The sequence below is a fragment of the Geospiza fortis genome, unplaced genomic scaffold (assembly GCF_000277835.1).
Source record: "Geospiza fortis unplaced genomic scaffold, GeoFor_1.0 scaffold66, whole genome shotgun sequence".
Taxonomy (NCBI): domain Eukaryota; kingdom Metazoa; phylum Chordata; class Aves; order Passeriformes; family Thraupidae; genus Geospiza; species Geospiza fortis.
The window spans coordinates 8,268,068-8,272,335 of NW_005054312.1; the positions used below are offsets into that span (position 1 = coordinate 8,268,068).

The 4,268-nt window shown below is 45.3% G+C and overlaps 1 protein-coding gene across 2 annotated transcripts in view; it reads right to left on the reverse strand.

The window, feature by feature from the left end:
- The window catches only part of LOC102041041 (uncharacterized protein C11orf24 homolog), a 19,806-nt gene extending 16,120 nt beyond the window's left edge, over window positions 1-3,686 (reverse strand). The window contains exons 1-2 of one of the 2 annotated variants that reach the window (XM_031055844.1): window positions 3,564-3,686; window positions 110-206 (exon numbers count right to left, since the gene is read on the reverse strand). The gene's annotated coding sequence lies outside the window, so the exon portion shown is untranslated. The remainder of the gene's footprint in view (window positions 1-109; window positions 207-3,563) is intronic. The other variant, XM_005419568.2, reaches the window with a different exon arrangement.
- Window positions 3,687-4,268: the final 582 nt, after the last annotated feature.

The following is a 4,268-nucleotide window of genomic DNA, read 5'->3' on the forward strand; positions in this document are numbered from 1 at the left end:
GCTGACTTCTACAGAGCTTCTCGCTACTAATTGGCTTGTTTTACAGCAGTTTCAAATCTATCCAGAGAGATCAAAAGCAAAAATAATGATTTTGAGTGTAGAAACTTACCATGCAAACACTTGTAACTGTTTTCTTGCTGCCAGGAATTATTGCGCCTTTAGGGAAAGCAAAAGCCAATAAAAGCCTGGATACAGTAGGACTACAGCTGAAAGCAGAGGAAAAAAATGAGTAAAATGTTATTGTATGCAACCAGAGAGACATTTCTGTGAGCCTATAAAAGCATTTCACAAAGAGGTGGAAGAGTGGAAAAGTTTATCCTGCTTTCTATATAGAAAAGCCAAACAAAAAAAAAAGATAGAGCAGAAGACTCAGCAAAAGAACATGCTTAATCCTATTAAAATTAATGAGATTTCATCCTGGTCTCCACACACTAGATGTAGTAGGAGTTTAACTTAAGTGGATTTAAAAACAGATTTAGTTAAAGTGCTGCAAAGTCTCCTCAAGCCAAACAAATATAAATCCAACACAAACATACATGTAAAATTCAACACAAATTTTATCAGCCACCCTCCTTCACCTCTTTTTTTTTTTAAGTCTGAAACTAGGACACATGAGGAATATATACTGACATGTTTTGCTGGACTATTGCATAAGTAGTTCTCTGAGCTTGGCACCAAGTCAGAGTCAGGTGGAGCCAGGGAAGGCAGTCCCAGTGCCCTCCTGGACAGTCACTGTTAGCAGAAGCAGTGAAGGGGACTTGCTGAATGTCTCAGTAAGTTAATAAAAAGGCTCTTGTACACAGACCACCTCTCCTTCCCTCTCTGTGTACTTAGGGAATAACAGAGGTAGCTGTGGGGACTTGGACACCCCATGGCCACATCTGCAGAACACAGTTTAGTTGTCCTTTAGGGGACACAGCCCAGCTAAGTCACCCCAAGCAAAGGTGCCATGAGCTGTGGTGATGCACAGAGATAATCCAGGCACACCCCTGCAACCCACACTGCCAGCACAGGCCAAACTTCCTGCTCAAATGGGGCACCAGCTGGTTCCTCAAGCAGGTGCAAGATGTACAAATGGACTATGGGTCCTGCCATCCCGGGGGTCAGTCCAGCTGGCTGCAAATAAACAAGGACCCATATCCCTGGCTCTCTACCTTCTGTTCCTTTCTTCACAGCATGTTGTCCTGCAAGAAAGCAACCAACCAAACCAGCACTCAGCATGCTTTCCAAATGGTTGATAAGTTATGTGCAACAGGAGGAAAGGATGTGATGAAGAATCCAGACCCACACACTGTCATTCCACATCTCTCATTCTGCAAAGGGTGTTTAAAGAGCAGCCTTCCCACCACGGCAATGCCACCACTGGAGACAGAGTTTCAGTCCCATCCAGTCTGACAGCACTCCACAGCACCACCTTGGCACCAGTGCAGCAGCACATCTACCTCTCAGCACTAAAACTCAAGATCTGAGCCTTGAGGAGGCTGTGCCCAGAACAGCAAAGAAAAATAAAGCCAGCAAAGGAAACAAAGACTCTCAGACATTTTGGCACCTATGGTGATGGACACTCAAAACTGCCCTGAGGAAACCTCATTCCAGTGAAATCACAAGAACAGCAAAGCAGAGCCCTCAGCTAAATGCAAGGTTTCCACTCACAGAAACAAAGCAATGCACAAGCCACGCAGCAAAACAGCAAGCAGCTTTACACACCAGCAAGACAATCATGTGGTTCCAGTGAGCATTAGAGCCCACTTCTGCAGTTCTTGCTGCTTACTTTCAACTGGGTAAGTTGTTCACAGGAACATGCAGAAATGTCTGTGCAGACATTCCTTCAAGAAGGGAGTCTCCATACCATGGCAGAGATAAGCTGTCCTTTCCTGAATGAACTGCTGCCCCACAAGCATCCCAGCACCTCACCTGCATGGGGACTCTCTTGGATTGCCAGCAGTCAAAAGCTAGAAGAGCTGTGAACCCGAAACGCACAACCTGGTGCTGCCTGCACTAATTTTCAACATTGTCACTGTCCCTGCAGTGCCAGAAGCATCCTTAGACTCCAGCTGCCAATTCACAATTCCTTCACTAACTCCCCCCAGTCTAAGCTGTAGGAAGGAAACCAGAAATGACTGGAGGAATGAACACATCAAATGCTTGCTACCATCAAGCAAGAGAGGGCTCAATAGCAGTTTGTTTCACAGGACTTCTTGGCTCCGCTACCAACCAAGTCAACAGCCCTCTGGGAGCCCTTCCTACAGCCAGACAGGCTGGTGTCATTGACACGTGGGGTACGACAAAGGATTACACCTGCAGAACAGGCTGGAAGCTGGGAAGGGAACCAACCTTGCTGAGCCAGAGCACACAGTGTCAGATGGCATCCAGCAACAGCACACACAGCAGGGATACTGCCCTCCCAACCCTTTTAAGAGCAGGAGGAAAAAAAAGTCATAAAGATCAACTGGCCTGGCTGCTGGTTCAGCACAACCCGTGGAGTTTCACCCTACAATTACTGTCTTGGACAGGGTTGGGAAGGGCATCTTGTGTACCTCACAAATGAACTTTGCACCAGCTGTGTACCTAAAGGAGGTACAGACACCTCCTCCAGAAAAGCATCCCATCCCAACTGAAACAAGGACAAACAGCCAGCTGGTGTGGGTTGTCATTGCTCTGCAATGCACAGCAGCTGAGGAACTACCTGCAAGTCCTGGTGAATTGACTGCTTTTTCCTCCAGCCTTCCCATGCACAAGCACCTCCATTCCTTAATGTGCCTGCAACATTCTCACTTGAAAATTTAGCCAGTAACATACAAGTGAAAAGTCTGCTACTACATTTCCAGGATATGCAGACATTTTAAATACATCACTAGGTCTTCAACACTGAAGTTTTTCATTACCAAAGCTTGAAATTTTGCTTGCAAATTACTCCCTTCAAAAAGCCTGTGCCAGGAGACTTCCTTTAGAAGGCAGAGGCTTCAGGTTGTGTGGATGTGCCAATAAGAATTTCAATAACAGCTAACCAGATGCAAAGTCTGTTTTCCTGGCAGATGGGTTTATAAATCCAGTAGGGAATTTGCAATTAAAAACAAAAATTAAAGATGTCCTTACCAACATGTTAAGAGACATGTAGCCTGAAATTTCTTCCAAAAATGTACTAAAACAATACATGTGCGTGTGCACGCATTATATACACATAAAAGCCAGAATCAAGCAGCAAACACGCCCAACACATGCACAAATCTACTACAGACATGAAAGCTAATAAAAATTGATGGTTTTCTCCTAAACTATCCATTGCCACATAATGGGCTGCATTACCATACATTGTAGTGGTTGACTGTGGTAGATAGATTAGATTAATACAAAAATATATGCACTTTTGAGACAAACATTGCACCAACCTGCATCCTGTAGCCTAGTTTTACTGTTCAGTCATAAACCCTTTGAGGACTAAAGGGCACCAAATGTTCACTATCAGTAAGCTTATACTGCTCATGAAAAATACATGGCAATCTGTCTTAAGGTGGGGAGGATTTCTTGAGTTTGTCCCTCCAGTAAGCAGTCAGATAACTCACTTTATCAGGAAAGAGCAATGGTGTTGCATGACCAAGTCTGGCAGGGATTCAGTCAGCTAACATGTAGGACACCAAGGCACATTACTTGACACGATCCTGCGACAGGAGTATTCTTTGCCAATCCTAGAAAATAAAGTTTCGGAGACAGAGGGGAAAGTTAAAGGATTTGTTGTATCCACCAGCAGAAGATTCACTGCAATAGGATATCCCCATGAAATGCCATATTTGAGAGCTTGGTCAAAGAACAGTGTTTATTCTTCCCGCTATCTCCTGGACTCCAGCTGACACCTTGCTAGCATTGCACAGGGTACAGTTAAATCTTCTGAAAACCTTCACTTCAGCTGGGATAAACAGAAAAAGATTTCAGTGCAATACCACAGGATGCCACTTACCAGCCTAACCTGACTTGCACACGTTCAACGTTATTTATTCGGACACGCGATATATTTACATATCAGCGACATAGTGCCTAAGGGTGGCGACTCCTACAGACACCGGATCTTTGAGGTGGCCCGTAGGGCCTAAAAATGTCATACTCGGGGGTGAGTTACTTGCTGAGTCAATCACCTCTTCCCCGCAACGAGACTCAGCTCTCCCCGCTCCCGCCTCCCCACGAACAAAACCATCTAGGAGCGCTCACCGACCGCAGCGTTCGCTGCTGCGGGGGCAGGGCTGCAACTCACGGCAAAATTCATTCCCAACTCC